General features: G+C 45.2%; 1 protein-coding gene across 3 annotated transcripts in view; it reads right to left on the minus strand.

The window, feature by feature from the left end:
* sema6cb (semaphorin 6Cb) overlaps positions 1-18,699 on the minus strand; it is a 172,678-nt gene that overhangs the window by 85,241 nt on the left and 68,738 nt on the right. The window lies entirely within an intron of this gene.

The following is an 18,699-nucleotide window of genomic DNA, read 5'->3' on the forward strand; positions in this document are numbered from 1 at the left end:
CCTCCTCTCAGGACTCCTCTCTACAGACAGCCAGTTGGCCAGACTTCACAGAGAAAGATCTCTGCAGGATTCAGACGGTGAGGCGTTCCTCCGATCGATCTGCTAAACCGCTGCGGGCGTCATCCATCGTCTTCATGTCTATTTGCAACGGGCTTGAAAAACAAACTCACAGGGCTCTATCGGTAAAATGTGGAACAGGCGTTCACCGTTTCTAAACCTCTTCAGAACCATATCCATCCAGAATCCTCTGGCCCACATTTATTATTTAGATTAATCTTAAGAGAAATCCATTAATTCCCTGACCGATCTATCCTCCATCAGAGTGAATGCACCTTCAATCTCCTGTTTTTTTTTTCCATGGCATTTCCAAACGAGTCCTGCCTTTGGGGTCATCTAATCAAAGAGATCAATTTAAAATATGCAGCTTGGCAATTGGGCTAACCCCTTTGCCAATTCTCTCCTTCTCTTCATCATACATACAAGTGAATGCTAGCCATCGCCTATTCCCCTCAATCTCTGTGTCATCAATAATTTAGAGTGTTATTGAGAAACACTACCTGAACCCTGTATTGACAGAAATCTAAGCACTGTCATTCCCTCAAGGGCGTCATAATTGGATACCCCCCCCGAGGATGCTGCTGCAAAATGCAGAGCACGAGGGGAGAGCAGACTGAGTGTTGTTGTTTTCTCTGTCTTTGTGTGGCCATTTTTACCTTTCTATTTCGGGGACTCCAATCCGACCCCGAAGAACTTCAACTTATTGATTTCATGTCGATCCCTTGGGAGAGTTTAGCGGCGGGTAAGAAAGTGTAGAGTATCCTAACTTTACAGAGAAGACACTAAGCACTGGATGCTCGGCTGACATAGACTGATAAAATTTATTATTAAGGATGATACAATGAACAGGTATTTTAAATAAAATCAGTGTTCTCCCTTGTTGACTGGTTGTTCAGGCTGCAATGATGTCTGCTCGAACACTCAAACAATGGAGAGAAGAGCTGATAGAATCTTCTGTCCGAGAACATTTGAGACACTGTTGTGCAGCCTGAGCCTGTCATGATTCACACCGAGCTGCTGACCCCTGCAAGGGCATGAAGAGACGCACCAACTAACTGGATGTAAGAGATATTCAGGAGACCTGGCAGGGTGAAAATATGCTAATAAAATGCAGTTAAATATTGAGAGGAGGAAGGACAAAGAGAGACAAGCTGAATCTTTCTTGTTGTCAGGAGATGGGCTCCGAGATAAAAAGAAAAAAAAAGCAACAGCACTTCTGTCAGTTTATGCTTTGAGATGACCTGGTGGTTAAAGGTTTATGTTTGGGGGTCTCCCTGCATCTGAAACATGCTCATAGGTGAAAAAGACACTTGGTTTGTCTGCCCTCCATTGATCCAATTCTGTTTTGTGTTTCAAAACATGTATCATGTGCATCCATGTGCTGGAATCCTCGGCTGTATTCTCTGATGTGTGTGTAATGGACCCTCTTCAGTCTGGATCGATACCTGTGGGCTCGATGGTCACTGGCAGGTGCAAGGTTGGTGCTACTGCAAGGCATGAAAATAATAATAATCACGCATTAGACTTTCATAGCGCTTTTCTAAATGCTCAAAGACGCTTAACAAAGAATAACAACAAAAACAAAACAGCTAAAACAATACAACAAAGATATGATTTCAAAGAAGGAGGATGAGAGTTGAGATTGTAAGCGGTTGTAAGCGATGTAGAACAGGGGAGTTTTTAGGGATTTCTTAAAGGAAGCGAGTGGGGTGGGGCGGTCTCTGATGTTTTTTGGGAGTGAGTTCCAGAGAGTGGGAGTGGCAGAAGACCCTGTGGTTTAACCTGAAGGGTGGGAGGGTGGGGACAGGAGGTTTGCGTCAGGAAGATGACAAGATACATCTGCCCTGAACTCCAAGACGCTTTGCGCCGGGCATTTGATAGCCCAGACTTTAATAAAACAAAAATCACAGAATGGGATAAAAATATATATTTTTTAAAAGCCGACAGAAGCTCTGCAGGACAGAAAACTGTCTCAGAAGAAAACAGAACTTTGAGGGACAACAAAGTCCCTACAAAGGACAATCAAATATGTTCTATTGAAGTGCAATGAGAGCGCTATGATTAGTCAACCTCAGCACTCCAACAACAGCTGTAAAAAAAAATAAAAATAAAAAAAAGCGACCTGGGCAGGCAGCTCGTTGTGCGATCATTTCCTTCACGTTCACCTCGCTGAAGAAGACTCAATCAGAGCGAGGTAATGTGAAGCCTTGTGATAACCTGTGTGAACACACGTGTACCTCCGTCTCTGCTGAGGACCACCGCTTTGAAGACGTCACGGCGGGTTTCTGTCCGTTCAGTCAGCGACAGAAGAAAATAGAAGGAGACTTCTCTATTAACACAGCGGCTCTTTGATCTCTATCTCCCCCGTGGTACCAATTAGATTGTTGCACCGTTTGCATTTCAAACTCTCCGAGCTTCCGACATTGAAAGACATCCGGCCATGAATTATCAATCCACTGGAACTCTTTTTTTCCTCTCTCGACGAAAAAGAGAATTATGAGTGTCATATCTCTCAGGTTTGGATGATTCAGGAGAGAAGGCTGTGAGCTCTGAGAGGATTATAACATACCTCGTTTTGTAACACTGATCACTGCTACCTTCACACTTGCAGAGAGAAACTCTTTTTATCTCAAAATGATGCAACAAGGAGGCCTCCTACTTTTTTCCTGTTCGTCTTGACAAATAAAAGGTTGCAGATTCAAGCGTGCCCGAATTGAGTTTTCTACTTGAAATATAAAGGACATGAAGGCAGCGCGGCTGAGGATTGATCAAAGGGAGATAAATAGCTGCCAAGAATGTTCCACTGCTTTTATCCCTTGTTAGCAAAGGCAATCATGCAGCCGTCACCCACAAAGATCCATCCCTGTCACATTATCTCAACAAGATTATAAGGAGGCGGGGGGGTTGCGGCGGCAGCGGGGGAGCTACCGAGGAAACGTGAGACAAACGTACATTCGGTGGATTTCAACTGAAAGAGAACAAAAGCAGTGAACCCTGCTTTTTTATAAATGAAAGATTTTCTCAATCTGAGCGGTCGATGCTGATGAGGGGAAATATAAATCAAGGGTAAGAGTGAGGCGTCTCGGCCAGAGTGCCTCACAGAGATAATGGCATCGTCGTGCCCCGTGTGCTTCGCTGTTCCTGGGGAGATTAAACACTTTATCATTGTCTCTGGGACAAACAGTCGCTGTACGTAGAGCTCGCATCCAATTATGAGATGCCGTTCCACGCTCGTCTCGACATCCATGCGTCAGCGTCGTCACACACCAGAAGTCTGAGGAGTGCGGATGAAAAGAGAGACGGGAGAGCGTCTTATCAGGACAGCGCTACCTTTCAGGGCAGCAGCCCCAAGGTGGCAGCTGACCTCACTTTCATTACCGCCGTCTCACACCGATGATATCACCGAAACACAAAGTGATGGACCCAGAAGCTTTCAAGCTCAGTTTATCTCATTTTTATGGCTCCGACAACGCCGTACCCTCGCAAGAAAAGTCAACGGCTGTGGGCGATCGTGCGCCAAGGTACAGAGCAGAGCGGCTCCTCTCACCTCATTAAAAGGTCTACACTGCGTCATGGAACATGTGAGGAAGACAGGTAAGAGGCTGCGAGATGGGACATGAAGACAGTGAATCTTAATGAAGAAGGAGAGGGGGAAGGAGGAGGAGGTTGGGCGACGGCGTCTCACGGCTCACTGGGCTGGAATCGGCCCGACAATCAATTCCAGCATTCGGATTCAGGCTGGCAGCTCCTGCCTCAACGGCACGGAAAGTCACAGGCAGCACCAAATTATTAACAGTGTAGATGTCTTTTTATGATCTTTGACTCTTAGGACAACTCAAATGACGATAAACATGAAGGTGCCCATTCTGTAAAGGCAGCTTTTAGAGCTGGCACATCCTATTGTTGCAGAAAGCCTGTTAATGGACAACTCTTGGTCCTATACAAACAATCAGTATGTCTACATGCACAGTTAAGGATTGACGTGCTCCTTCTCCTCAACTGTCTTGATAAGCGTCTCCAGTACATCAACATATCTTCAAACTGTATTGTTTGCCTTCAATGATAAATACATACGACATCAATCAGTGTAGTCGCCTGTCCATTTAGAAACTGTGATGTGTCTTTGGAGCTGCCACAGCCAATCAGGAGTCGACGAGTCTTTGTTTACTTCAGGGACCAATTAGAGAGCATTTTCCTCGCTCATCACACATGTTGTCGCCATGTGAACACAGACCAAACTTGAGGTATTTATTCAACAATGGAACAAACTGGTCCACCGTTCAGACCAGAGCAAACGATCTGTAGGTGTGAAAATTCCCCTTAAAGTCCAGTTTTAACGGAACTAACACGATAAATCGACCTTCTTCTAACTGCCTGTAAACGTTACTGACTGTTGTTCTGACAACGTGGCGCCTTCTTGGGCTCAGCCACAGTCGAGTGTTGCTAAGAGAGACCGTTTGCTGCTTGAGAACCTGCATGTGTCTGAGTTATGTGTTAAAGCACGCCATTATCTCGGTTTGGAAAATGCAGCCCTTCCAGTACTTAAGGAGGATAAGCCCTTATCTCTGTCTAAATCCCCAGCAGTCATTAGAGGCGGCCGGCTCAGAAGTCCATCTAATTAGGGCTCAAATCATCATTCCCCCATTCAAACAGAAAGATCATTACAATGGACACTGAGGGTTGTAGAGGCACTGCACTCAGGATGTCATGAGTTGTATCTGGACATGAGTAACTTCAGAGACGAGGACACGAGTTAATGAAGTCTCCAGATTGCAGTTTAAGATGATAAAGACAACGGCTTGTTGGTATCAGGAAGTTGCCTAAAAATGTTTTTTTTTCCCAAATCACTGAATAAAAGAAATATGCTGCTTCAGATCTTTTGCCAGATATGTACTCGTTTGAAAATCCAAATCCCATTTTTTCCTTGACGGTCCCTCTTTGAAAGCTCCTCGAGTGGAGAGCTCCATGCCACCACGCAAAATAAAAAAAAAACAAGTCTTCATCGTGGTGGATCAAAGCGAGGCATGCAGTCTTCATCTGTCAGGCCCCCTCATCATGCCAGAGCCCAAGTGTTCAACTCATACACATTCTAGGTTTTCATGGAGACGAGTGAAGCAGACACAAAGAGGATGAAAGAGGTAGAGAAGAGACCGACTCACAGCGGGGACTGGGCAGGAAACAAAAAGACGGACAGGAAGAAATAAGACAAAGGCTCTTTTTTTTTGTCTTTTTTTGTACTACTACCTCTGATTATGTTCTTCTCCACCCACTCTCTCTGCAGACGCTCTGACCGAGCAGTCGTAATCATAGAGGAAAGCGAGGGGACAAACGGGGCCATCTATTCTATGCTGGTGCGAGCTTGCAGCTGAGCCTGGGTGGTGGTGTCATTAAGCGCGAGTGCGTGATAAATGCACTCTGCTTGTTGGATTTGAGATTCTCATTAGTCTGTGTTGAGGAGGAGACCTGGGGTCATTACTCTTGTGGCTGCTTTGACAAGAAGCTGAGTGTGTCTGCGTGTAAGAGGGGAAGAAAGTGTGGATGCCCGTTTACATTAAAAGGTGTTTTAACCAATCTATTGTGCTCTGCGGCAGCCGGAGTCAAAGGTCTCCAGTTCTCACACAACAGCTGCTTGTGTGGAGGTTGGCATATCTACAGGACATATATACTCATATATGACACAGATCTGATCTTCTTATGACAGTCTGAAAAGCACAAGTCACCTGTAGTTTTGTTATATCAAATCAGATTTGGGCCTTCAATCTTTAGATTTAGCTGGAGGGCGTTCCATGACAGTTTTAGTCCCTCTGGCCATCTGGCGACCAATGAGGAGAGAGCGTTTGCAGCGGCAGACGGCCGCTCGGTGAAAAAGCGAAGTGCCAAGTGTAATTTTTCACAGCGCTCTTTTTTTAATAGCGCTGCTCTGAAGGCTGAAAATCCTTCAGCTAGTCAGAAGGACACAGGTGACGTCACAGGCGCCCTTTTCAAAATAAAATGATATTCCACATACATATCCTATGGACCATGTCATGTACCCACACCCTCCTCGCTCTCTCAGATTACGGCGCCGTCATTATCTTTGAGCTCATCGTCCAGATGAAGTAGGAGGGCGCTGGTGACGTCAAGCGTGACCTCTGTTTGATGCTCATAGTGAATCAATCTCGAATACAAAACAGGCTGCAGTAAAAAGTACAAGACGCAGTGCACATGCGACTTGAGTGCACAGCCAGCGCTTTTCTGCCTGAAGAATAATCCCAGGTGGACACAGGACCTTACCCAGATCAGTACAAGCTCCAGGGACTTTAAGAACGTGCCAATCAGTAGAAATGGTCACGAAGGAGCCAGAATCCACTCCAACAGCTTCGGAGATGTGAGGGGGAAGTTTTCTGATCAGGGCATTAAAATATTTTAAAAAAACCCAAAGAAACAAAAAAAAAAAACAGTTTCCACCAAGCAGTTGGGTTTGGTTCAGTCCAGTTTGGGTCAGTTCAGTACGGTAAACCCTGATCTTGCTTGCGTTTCCACAGCCAACCATACCCTGTGTAAGCAGATGGAGATAGCCGCGTCAGCTACAGTATGTAACAGTTTGTAGCCCGCTATTTATTAAGTTCAACGTTCAAGAAGACGAAGAACAGGGACACAGTAAACAAAGGGACCCTTTAAGGTCAGATCCGTACCCTTGGCACCCCAAAAGAAGGGTACCAAAAAAGTAGGACGGTACAGATCCCGTATTTTGGTACCATTCCCAACTTTTGTCTGTAGAAACGCCGACACGAACTGAACCGGACCGCTTGGTGGACACAGGGTTAAACGTGTGTGTTTAACCCTGTGTCCACTCAAACATGTTTATTTGTAGGTTAATTACTGCTGACTTGTTCTTCCTTGTGGTTCTTTTAAAGAATAGACGCTTTATTTGATGAGCTGACATGTCAAGTGTAGTTTCTAATTCATGGGCCACAACAAACCAACTTCCAGATCGAAAATAATCCCAGTTATGACTTTGTTTTTCGAACAGGCTATCTTAACTGAACACGCATCCGCACAACAAGGATCCTGTCAGCCGAACGGAGGCTAACAGTAGTGACATCAGAACGCATTCTGTGCAACATCGGCCGTGTGTAGAGATGTGTTTACACGCCGCCCGTGTCTCACTGACACAATTGAGCCTGGCATCTTTAAATCTATGGAAGCAAGAGGATGAATGCATCCAAGAATTCTTTATTCGCTCGCAGTATGTGGCGGTATGTCATGTCAATTTTTTTCAAAACGATTCCTTTCTGCAGCGAAGGTGATGAGAGACGAGGTGGCTGCCTGTCCCGCCTGCGTGCGTGCGTGCGTCCCCGTCTGTTACAGTCGTCTGGACGTCTGGCCCAATCAATACCCAGAGACAAGCATCTGCCCGGGTCTCCTGTTACTGTACCTCTGTCCTCAGAGCATGCTCAGACTGCATACTGCCGGCTGCTATCAGTGACAGAGCTTATCACAGAACAACACAGGAAATGTGATGCCACGCCGGGCGCCCGCTGACGCTTTAATTTGTCGCTGGTGACGGGGCTTGTCAAAGCGTTCCTGGAGTTCATCAGCCACCTGGCCTGACGTGTTCACTCTGCTGATGACTTCTCAGCCCACATGGGACAATGGCCCTGAGTGTGATATCACTCCTCCACTTTCTTCATTCATTCACATCGATAATTCACCTTCACACGCATCAAGCTCAGGCTGTACAGTTTCTAAATATTAAAGGGGACATATTATGAAAACTTGTACAGTGTGTTTGAACATATATTTAGGTAACCTGAGTGTCTACTGACCCACAGAATGTGACATAAACCCATCCAGTCCTTTTTTTGTGGTCTGCATAAGTCTTACAACACAGAGAAAAATGCTCCGTTTCAAATGTGCTCTCCTTGTGATGTCACAGTGGGATTCTGGTTAAAAAAAAAATAATCCCCTCCCCTCCCCTGGTATCTCCACCCATGGACTCCACCCCCAGCCTAGAGCAACACTTTAGCGCAGGTCAGCCATTTTTATTCTCGCTAGCAAAGGAGTGATGTCTACTGGGAGGGGGGGTGTGCTCATTGCATTTAAAGAGACACACACACCAAAACGGAGCGTTCTGAGAGATCTGGTTTATACAGGGTCATAAACCCTTCTCTGGTGCTTGATTCATGTTATATTTTGACCAAAGCACAGCACAGATGTTTCATTTAGACCACAGGGGGCTGTTTGAAAAGGTGGAGAAGGGGGATAATATGTCCTCTTTAAGAATAAAAAAAAAAAAATCCAAGAAACAACCCAACATCGAGCAAATACTAGTGTAGGCTCATACAGAGGTTGGATGTGCAGTTTCACATTTCATGCAAAAGCAGGAAAACAACAAGAAGCACTGAACGCTGTCCTGACACTCAGCCGTGCGTGATGAAGCACATTTGAAACTTGTGTTCTTAATGTTTGATTGTGCAAGTGTTTGACAAAGAGGCATTGCACAAGTCCGAGACCTGCAAACGTTTGACTCTCTTCAGTGGACAATGAGAAACTGTGAGAATGTTTGTGTTGATTTCAGTTTTGCTCAACTTTGTGGCTTTTGGCTCCGCTGCCATCCCAAACCAAAATGGATGATTTTGAAAGAACAGCAGAACAAATTTAAACTTATTGTGTCAGAAGAAACAAAGGCAACTTCAACAGTATCTGCTAAGGAGGCAAACAGAATGCAGTCACTAGACCAAATGAATGTCTGGGTCCCTGACAGGTAGAGTGGATGGGCCCTCCTCTGATGTCATTTAATAATATCAATGCACGCGTGTTGGATCAGTAGCATGTAGCGCCGGCCTCCTGGCTAACATTCACCTCCTCAGAATGGATATGATCAGCTTTTGGAGCTGTTATTTTTGGGCCTCCTTTCTTTCTTTTTCTGCCCTCCTGATTATTGTGCAGGTCCTGGCACAAAAAAAATGGTTAAAACTATTTCAAAGAAAAGGGAGGGAGGGGGGTTAGATTTTCAAAATAGGCAACAATAAATAAAACAAGTCAGTGCCCCACTTGGGTCACCCCAGTCCAAACATCTGGACACGCCTATGCAGTGGCGGCGGGGTGCTTGAAATATTTTCATCTGCCAAAGGACGCCTGGCATAAAAAGTTTGAGAAACACTGCATTACATCTCTCTATAGATGCCGGATGTAGCCGTGCAGTTTTTATGCCTTTTCAGACTTTACATTATGAATATCAGCTCTTCACAGCATGAACATCTGATGTCAGAGACGCCTCAGTCTGCAGCGCCAGATGGTCGAAGAATTAGAACCAGCCTGAGTTTGTTTCTTAGCGCTGAACTTTTCCTTTAACCACTGTGTTACACTCTGTCACCAATGAGAAAACTGCTGCTGTTTGCAAAGGATGCTTCACTTTCATCTTTGTTATTTCATCTCCCTGCTTCTGTCTCACTGATCTTACGATGCAGATGTCGTCGTCTCTCTGTGCTTAAGCCCTCCGGCCATATGCTCTCGCCGCCCGGGCCAGGACACGAGAGCTTTTTAATCAAGTGCTCTCAATGACGCTGCACATTCTGTCATTAAAAACATACAAAGCTCTGAGACTCGCTCTCGCCTCTCGCCTCAGAGTCTTCTGGCTTCGACTTGATGTGAGATAACTACATCTGCTGCTGCTGCCGTGGCAACAAGTTCAGCTCATAACTGTGATGCTCTCTGATCTATCTGGGCCGGCTGGAGCCCAGAACCATCCAAACACAGTTTTCTCTCTTGGTTTGAGAAAAAAGGAGTCTCTTAGGAAGAAGACTTTAACTCTGGAGTGTAAGCGGACTGGTTAACTAGTAACTAGTAATTAACTAGTAACCTAAATCTATGTCCAGATATCTGATTTAGACTCCAGGATAAGTAGCAGCGATGTAGTCTTACCTATGTCTGATGTGCTTTAGTGCTTCTCTTTTTATATTATAACGTTGGAGCAACCTGAAACTCAATCTCACACTCGAGCGTCAGATATCAAGTCACATCATGCATCAGACGCTCTCTGTCCGCACTGCCGCCATTCAATCATTTCTTTTTCATTTTAATTATCAGGGTGACAATGACATCAATCATTTATAAAAAGAAAAGTGAAATCTGGTTGCACCAGATTTAAGAAGTCGCTAATTTCCGTATATAGTGGTCACATAAAAGTGAGACCAAGACAAAAAACGAAAAATCCAGTCAACAATGGATTGTGATGAAGCACGCCTGACAACACAAAGGACATAAACTACATCATAAACTGAGATAAACACTGTTGAAAATGATGTCATTTTGCTCTGGGAAATTCCCAGAGCAAACATTATAAGGTGGTGCTTTTATTTTGAAGGATGACAAGCTAAAGTGTGGTGCTTTTATTTTGAAGCATGACAAACTAAAGTTGAGTGTTTTTATTTTGAAGGAATACAAACTAAAGTGTGGGGCTTTTATTTTGAAGGATGACAAACTGAAGTGTGGTGTTTTTATTTTGAAGGATGACAAACTAAAGTGTGGTGCTTTTATTTTGAAGGATGACAAACTGAAGTGCGGTGTTTTTATTTTGAAGGATAACAAACTAAAGTGTGGTGCTTTTATTTTGAAGGGGGACAAACTGAAGTGTGGTGTTTTTATTTTGAAGGATGACAAACTAAAGTGTGGTGCTTTTATTTTGAAGGGGGACAAACTGAAGTGTGGTGCTTTTATTTTGAAGGGGGGACAAACTGAAGTGTGGTGCTTTTATTTTGAAGGGGGACAAACTAAAGTGTGGTGCTTTGTATTGACGAGCTGTTGACTCAGATCGCGACACTCAGAGGATCACATTCTTCCTTTAATATTAATATTTTGAGTTCTAATCAGAATCTATTCTTTGACAGGAAACGGTAACTGGAGTCCACTTTTACGCTGTACAAAAAACACGAGAGAAAATATGAATTTGTGGAGCACGATTGTTGAGACGGCGTGGAGCTGCCGAGAGCAAACAGCCGAGAGCAACAAAGCAGAGATCGTGCTCAGGCAGCTACTGTGGACCTCAGCCAGACGTCCAAGTAGATCCATTTGAAAGTTACACCAGAGGAATCTGAAGGCAGAAACTGACAGAATGCTAATGGGCAAATATTTCAGCTCTGATATAACTTAATTTAATGGGCTCTGCCCTCAAAGTAAATATTATTCACTGGAACTGAACATTTGAATACATTAAGCTTCATTTACACCTAGAGTAGAAAAATATGAATCACCAGTTTCTGACCTTGACATGTTTTTGAAGACTAAAATGTGTTGAACTTTTGACCCCGACCCGCTTGGGGTCTAATTCTAAACAGCATGCAGGGGTCCTGACTGTAAGCTAAAGTGAGCCCCCCCCCCCCCCCCCCTCATTATCCAGGGTTACTCCACGTCTCAAAGCGGAGCACGGGAATATATTTGCGTAGCGATGAGTTTGGATTGAGGCTGGAATAAAAATAAAAAAACACAAATCCACAGCACCTGGACCCTGACAGATGTTTCAGCCGAGCGCGCGGCAGACGGGCGGCAGCCATGTTTGCTGACACTGTCGAAGCCGTTCTTGCTCTTTTAGAGGCATTTCTTCCCCTATTACGGCCCGATGATTTATTAAAACTCGGCTGCAGATTTGTTTTTGCACTCTGTGTTCTGGGAGCTTATTCTGTTTCTCGACGAATACAGCGAATGTAAACAGCGGCTCTGGCCTGCAGACTTGTTTGTGCTGACAGTGAATGAGCTGTTATCACAAACACGGGGCTGTTTTTTTTTTGTTTTTTTCTTCTCCTCGCAGCTTGCTCTCCGTGCTCGCGCTGTTGCATTCATGTGTGTTTTCTTGCAACACACTGGCTGCCGTCCAGCATCTCGGAGCGGTTAATAGCTTGTGGACATCTCATAAAACAATGCATGCTGTGACAGGTTGGTACATTTTTTTTTTTTTTTTGTGCTAAGCTGGCTAGTTTGACTTGCCCGTAGAAGTTGCATCACTTCAGTTTTGCCACATGAGGGTAATTAGCCGCTGATAAACGTGGAAGGCAGCAGAAGTTGCTCTGAAGTTTAAATATTAGTCTGAACACGGGGAGAGGGGGGAGTCGATAGGCTTCCCCGCTTGGATATGGAGCTCATCAGATCCCTGCTGAGCTCAAATGGTGATCAATAACTGAAATATTCTTCTCACTGCTTGAGAGGGAAAAACCCTGAAAGGGCGTCAGCCGTTTGACAACCTCGCTCGCCTGCTTTCTCGGTTTTCTTCAGGAGCCTTTTATCTTTTTTATTTTCTTTCTCTAGCGGGCGAAGGAGGTGCTGAGGGAGCGCCACGACTCTCCCACACAGATGACGCTGCAGATGCTTGTTAGGGAAGGCAGCAGGGAACACATCTCATCTGCAGATCGATATATCCCCCCCACCCCCCCCCCCCACCCCCGCTTAGGGCGCGCAGGTTCACTGCATATTAAGAGACCGTGGGAAAGTTATCCTGGCACGTTCAGGTGAGGAGAGCTAAAGCCGGCAATTATCCCGACCTGTCACCCGCAGAGCCGATGGGGAAAATCAGAGCCTTGAACAAAACCCACCATGTTTTTTCAAATCTATTTTAAGGCCATAATGTGTCCAAGCAGACCGGTGTCTCCTTGATTAAGTTCACTTTTCTGAATATGTACTTCTTGTTGTTTGGCTCTGAAAAGAAGATATGATGAAGCTAAGAATCAAAACCAGAAAGTTAAGACATGGACGAGAAGAAAAACTAAAGACTGGGGATGTTGCAGGGTCACTAACATATATCATACAACTATTTATTTAATTAAATTTGACATTATATTTCTATATTACTGTTTTTATGTGTATTAGTAATTTGAGTGTTTATTGCATGGCCTTGCGGAACAGTCTTTACATTTCACTGCACATCTGTACGAGCATGTGACAAATAGACATCTTGAATCTTGAATCTTGAAAGAGGCACTTTCTCCTCTTTCTCCACAGTCCAGAAGAATCGCACAATCCTTCACCTCCCATGTTTACTCGTTTGCAGCTTCCTGCTTGTAGCTGACGAGACCGCTCCTATTGGTTGTTGTCAGCGCTGATCCCACTGAACAACACAATTTGCACGAGACAAGAATAAAAACCCGTGAAAATATTAAACATGTTTGATTTTATCGTTTCACCAAGTTGTGAAACAGACCGCCTTAAAACAGCTCTGATGGCGTCTCGTGACCACCTCACGCCAAACGACCGAGATCCCAAGAGCGTGCTCCAACTCGAGCAAAACTCTCAGGATTTACTTCTGACTCTGGAAACCTCGTCTGTGTCTTTGAAATCCCTTAAAATGTGATTTGGTGCGAGTCCAGCGTTACTTGAAAGCTTTGGTTGATTTTTAAAACATCAGCATCTGAGCTGCTCGACGAGGCGGCCCAACACACATGAATAACATACGAGCAGATGTTGAGCTCTCAGCTTAAGAGCTTCACAACATTCAGAACAAATCACAGCTCAGGTTCTTCAGACAGAGATTAGCTACCTGTCAACGACCGTTCAGCCGATTGATCACCGGCTCGATAGTTAGCGATACTTTGAGCGCCGACTGCAGCGGATGAAGCGAAGCTAACTGTGCTCGCTGCTAAAGCTGATTCACTCTTGAGTAATTAGCCTTCACATTTTTAAACTATTAGATATTGCAGCTGAAGAGAGACTGGACATGTTGGGCGGAGAGAGCAGGGGGGACGACGTGCAGCAAAGGGCCGGAGGTCGGATTTGAACCCACATCCGCTGCAACAAGGACTTTAGCCTCTGTGCAGCGCTGCATGACCTCGCTGTTATGTTCCATGCACGCCCCATAAAGTGTGTTTTTTTACTAAGGAGACATTTTATGTACCTCAGCGATAGTTTTGAAATGATTTGTATATGGGTTGTTCATTAGGGGACATTATATCGTCATTTGAGCTAAAAAAAAAAAAAAAAAAACTTTACGCTGTCTATAAAGCTTTATTTTGGGCTTTTCATGACTTTATTTTAGAGACAGGGTCAGAAATCAGGAAGAGAGAGAGAGTGGAGAACGACGGGCAGGAAGGCAGCCACAGGACGGACCCAAACCTGTGGCGCCTGCCCAGAGGACCATCTACCCCCCGCCCCCCCCCCCCCGGTGCCCCCTGTCTTCTGCTTTATTGGTAAAATCTGATATGATATTTGTTCATTTTAAAAAATGTCCTCATGTTGGTGGAAAAGTCACATTTTTTTCCGGCTCTATTAGCAGAGACAAAAAAAATCCATTCTACCTCCCTGACATTCAGTTCAAATAAAGATTGTTTTGTCAACTTCTGATCTGGAGCTAAACTCATGAACCTTCACTAACACTAATTCCTGCTATGTCGAGCTTTTTCTGCCAAAGGGTGAACAGATCCAACGTTAATAAAGCTCTCTGTGTTCGTCGCCCCTCAGTATAAAATGCTTCTCCTCATGTTGATGTTTCCCCTTCCTCAGCCTCCTCGTTACAGCCTCCTGCATGATTTCAGCTAACATGGGAGTATTTTTTAAAAAGTCCCTGCCAGACGCCGCCGTAAAGAAAAAAACCCAACTGGGGGAATATTTTTCACATCCCTGGGAGTCCGCCTAACGAGCAGTGCCAGTCCTGTCACACAAAGTATGATCTCACCACAAGTCATGTTGCAATGAAAGAAAGCAACACAAAAAAAACCAAAAAAAAAAACACCCATGGGGAATAGTCAAGCTGGAGCAAAATCCTCATGGGTAAACATTGTGAAGACAGCAGCTCTGTAAATAGACCAGGCTGCTCACACACACGCATCCTGATGGCGTCACTGATGCTATGCGTCTTTATAGTAGGTTCACAGAGTCCCAGCAGCCTACTATTAGTCTGAGCTCTGTCTCTTTGTCAAATCCCTCAGCATCCCTCCGTCTCTCAGAGCGGTGCCGAGCGCGGAGCCTCTGACAGTCAGCGAGATCCGCCGCCGCCGCCGCCGCCGCCCCACACATCACAGATACTAATGGGGGACGGAAGGCTGGTGCAGGGTGGCATCATGTGTGTCAGGGTTTCGCCCGGGTGTGTGTGTGCGCTCCGTGCGCAACACACGAGTGGAGCATGTGTGATCAATTCATGCCGCTGTGGCAAATGGCATGACAACCAGTCTCCTCCCCGCCCGCCATCTGCCTCCTCTGTGCCAATTTGTCACAGCACATCCGAGAGCGGCCTTGCCCTCATTTAACATTGAGCTAAGGCAAGACGACTCAGGGAGTGAACGTGAGGGAGAGATGGAGAGAAGGAGAAAATAAGGGCACTGACAAAGACTGCAGCCCGTGGGGAGAAACAACAAGAGCCAGAAAGAGAGAGAGAGAGAGAGAGAGAGAGAGACAGAGAGAGAGACAGAGAGACAGAGCGAGAGAGAGAGGTCAACTGGAGTTTATCAGAGGGCAAAGACAAGAAACAGACACAGAGGGCGTCCTGGAGACTCTGCTGGCTCAGGTACAAACCGTTACACCTGCAGCCCCCCTGGATTCTATTCACACATCTCCTCTCTCTGTTCCCGTCTTCCTCGTCTGAGCTTTTTTTTTTTTTTTTTTTTATCCAAAGATAGAAACACCACAGAAACATTTTTTTTTTTTTTTTTAAAGACACGAGCAAGCAGAGACAGCTGCAGTCTCAGTGTGCCACAGATTTGGAGGAATGTTTCCTTAATTTGGCCGCTGGAAAAAACAGGTGCTTAAACACGGTGCCTGCAGGGAGGCGGTGGGGCGTAGAGCAGGTTGAAGGTGAATAAAAAATAAAAAAAACATGAAAAAATAAGTAACAGAATTTACAAAGAAGAACCCGATGAAAAGAAATCTCCTGCAGTCAGCTGAATGAGATGAATGTGTGCACAATTGGTCTTAAATAGCAATCTTTTTTTATCTGCTATAAAAGCTTGGGCTTCCATCCTTTTTTTTGTCTTCATGTTTTATGTTCCCTTACAGCCGAATACCTCGCCTGATCAGAATAACCAGAAAATGTAGAGCTCCCCCTGCTGACCGGCCGCAGTAACCCCGCCTCCTCTTTGTTAACAGATAGCACATGGGTCAAACTATCAAAATCAAGAAAATGCAATCAAACCTTGTTTAGTTATGATATTTATAATCAACACTTATTTGTGTTCAGTTCAGAAGTTTGGATTCAATTAGTTGTTTGATGACGTAAGAAGGTCTGAAAGGCCGTGATTGACAGCTCTGTGGACGAATGCGGCTCCTGCAGGGCTGGGTGCCGGAATTAGAGGAGTATGGAGAATATGCACACACAGATACACAAACGCGTAAATAGATCCACAAATGCGTAAACTAATCTGCAAATATGTAGACCAATTTCAAAATATTTAGCCTACTTATTTATTAATGGCAGTGAACTTTTTCAGCTGTAAATCCTGAAAATACACACAAATGATCGCTTACAACTGAGGCGGGCCTCTCTATTGGCTGTCATTTTACACGTGACTTTTGCAACACTCCTGCCGTGCAAGATCCACAAATGCATACAAATATCTTCAAACGTGTGTCTGACGATCTGCAAACACATTAGTGGGGTTTGTTGCCCTGAGCACAGGCTCACAGGCTGCCAGGCTGCGTACCGCTTTGCCCGCACTGTACAGGAAACAAATTTCAAAAACACAAACTACATAATGGACCCTCCATCGTAGCCTCCTCAGTAAAGCCTGGGCTCAGGGCAACAAACCCCACTTATGTGTTTGCAGATCGTCAGACACACATTTGAAGATATGTGTGTGCATTTGTGGATCTGTGTACACAATAATAGCTCCATAGAGGAGGAACAGTGAGAGGAGATGTAACACCAACACAAGATTCATTCAACTCTCCGTAACTGTCAGTGTCTGCTTCAAACGGACACAAGAATTTCAATATTTCTATCCATAATTCAAGTTTCTAATCTTTGGTCGTACTGAACAAAACAAGAAGATTCCACAAACTGACGTCACAAGAGGAGCTGTTCCAACATTCAAATGGACATTTCTAAGGAGTAATTAATTGGTTAACAATGAATCACGTCATGAAGGTTTGAGGGTTTAATTCAGAACATTGAAATGTTCAGTTGCACAAACAAAGACCAAAGTGAGGGTTTAATCAAGATCAGCTGTTTTGGTTTCTGACACACAGAGTCCCTGTTCTGTGTCTGGTAAGAATGTGTGGGCCATCAACAAATGTTCATGCATCCAAAGTATGCATCGAGCTAAGCTAACTAACACAGAGCGCGCTTTGTCAAAGGAGTGGGTGACAAGATATGAAAGCTATGCCACTCACTCACTTTCTGCCTCCCTCTCTCTCTCCCTCTCTCTTGCTGTCACATTTTTTGGCTCGATAATACCTCGATTCAACTCGGCAGTCTGATCATGTTTCACGCCTGTGCGCCCGCATTGACAGCCGTCCTGTCCCATTTCACCCCCCCCCCTCTGATGCGTCTTTGTTTCATTGATAATGACAGGCAGAAAGCGGGCTGTCCGCACCGGGGGGGGGGGGGGCCCTCGTGCCACCGCCCCTGCCAGAGAAGCAGTTCAACACCTCGCTCCTATATCCTAAAGCGTCATGTATTGTTTCCCCGCTGTCAGCAGAGAGCGATGCAAGGTGGTGGCCTTCCATTCACTTTGACTGATGCACAATGCTCCACAATGGCCCCCTTGTGTTGAACATATGCACGGCCAGCCAAAAGAGGGATCACAGCAACAATGGCGACGCTTTGAAAAGGAGGCAATGAATAAAAGAGACGACCCGACGTGAGCATTTGTGCTGTCACATCCCTGCAAATAAGAGCTCATGGGGACCATGCCCCCCCTCCCTCCCTCCCTCCCTCTGCCAGCCCTTATTTGAAACAATATGTTTCTGTAGCATGAAGGATGTGGACTTGGTTCTTTGTCTACCTGTGTTGAGGGGGAGCAGAGCTGTGATTGAAAGCTATCGAGGGTCTCTCTGCCACTTTGGGGAAAACACTTCAGAATCCTCCTGACCTGCGCCGGCTCACACAATCAGGTTCGGTGTGTAATAGGGGTAAGGCTATTAACCAGCAGACGGTAGCATGCAGGTAAGTCAGCACTTGACCCAGAGTGAGCCAGCGACCCGGAGCTGTGAGGAAATCTTTTCATGAGCGGAAAACACAACACGTCTTGCCTCAGTTAAGTAACTGTGAGCAACACTCAAATGACGGGCGAAGACATCAAAGTGAAACCTTTTGGCTGTTTGTTTATATGGACAACATGTCTCCGTCTCCGGCCGTTAAACAAAAGTGAAGCCCGGTGCTGATGTCATTCGGAGCTCAACCCAAAAAAACCTCGGGAACGTTTCAGGAGTTTTGTGCATGTGTGAACGCACCAGAAGTGAACAAATTAAACACTCTGGGAGTTTCATTATATACCACAATCACACAGAGTATTATGAGATACTGTATTGATCTGAAGTGGTGTCGAATAAGGGGCGTGGCTGGGTTGACTGACAGGTGGGCGCGCTGTAGGTGATGCCAGGAGGCTAAAAGCCCGTCTCAACTCCCCCACCTCTTTGACTGAAAGTGAGTTTAAGTCAGCATTTCCAATATGGCGACCGCCATCGTTTGGCTTCAAAACGCCTCTGCAGAAAAGAATGAGTATACGTCCATGTTTCATACTGTTT

Source organism: Labrus bergylta, chromosome 8 (assembly GCF_963930695.1).
Source record: "Labrus bergylta chromosome 8, fLabBer1.1, whole genome shotgun sequence".
Classification (NCBI taxonomy): Eukaryota; Metazoa; Chordata; class Actinopteri; order Labriformes; family Labridae; genus Labrus; species Labrus bergylta.